The following is an 812-nucleotide window of genomic DNA, read 5'->3' as shown; positions in this document are numbered from 1 at the left end:
GCTTATTTTAATCATTGCCATATATAAATATTTTATTATCCCCAGAATGGTGTTGGGCAAACTAGGGATTTTATTAAAACCATGAATCAGATTCATTTTTGAATAACTTTTTAAAACCATTATTAATTCAAACCATATAGCCATGGAACCAGTGACGTCCCTAGACAAAATGCCGCCCCTAGGGAGCGTCAAAATGCCGCCCCATTTTTTTTATCATCCTTTCATTACTCCAATATCTAAGAAATGTGTTGTATGCAGCATGGCCCTCGCATCCTGAAGCGGGCCCCCAGGCTAGGATCTTTGGCAGCCCCCCTACCTATCGCTTAGGATAAAGGCAGTGTGACGCTCTACAGTAATGTTTTCCAAATGATGTACGTGCTTAAATTGATGTGTATATTTAGTGTTTTTTTTGTAAATTTTAATACACCCATTTGAATTATGGAGTTTTTGAGTATCGCTACACAATTATAAATTCTATTGTACAACCACATAATTTAAAATAATAACACTATTGAAGAAAATAGCGCCGCAGGCGAGTTTTTGGCAATTCGAGCAAATTTGTGATATGTGTTTATTTCACTTATCGAGCCCGGGACCCAGACTAGAGCCCTGTCAGCCCCTCCTTGTGGGGGGCATGGTATGGGTGGATACATTACTAACAAATATACCTACCACTAAGCTGAATCATACAAAATTAAATTTAGATATTAATAAATAAATAAGCGAATAAATATAATATTAGTTAAACACTTACCCAAATCACCAGAGTCTGAGATGCCATTTGGTTGATATATCTGACACATTTAGTATGT

At 36.6% G+C, this 812-nt stretch overlaps 1 protein-coding gene across 1 annotated transcript in view; it reads right to left on the bottom strand.

Annotated features, from left to right (window-relative positions):
* The window catches only part of LOC147071408 (uncharacterized), a 444,271-nt gene that overhangs the window by 375,843 nt on the left and 67,616 nt on the right, over nucleotides 1–812 (bottom strand). The gene's annotated exons all lie outside the window — the stretch shown is intronic.

Source organism: Rhyacophila brunnea, unplaced genomic scaffold (genome assembly GCF_057557595.1).
Source record: "Rhyacophila brunnea isolate RB1 unplaced genomic scaffold, BYU_Rbru_1.0 scaffold_20, whole genome shotgun sequence".
NCBI lineage: Eukaryota > Metazoa > Arthropoda > Insecta > Trichoptera > Rhyacophilidae > Rhyacophila > Rhyacophila brunnea.
The sequence above is the reverse complement of the archived record's forward strand: the minus strand, read 5'-3'. Positions and strand labels throughout refer to the sequence as shown.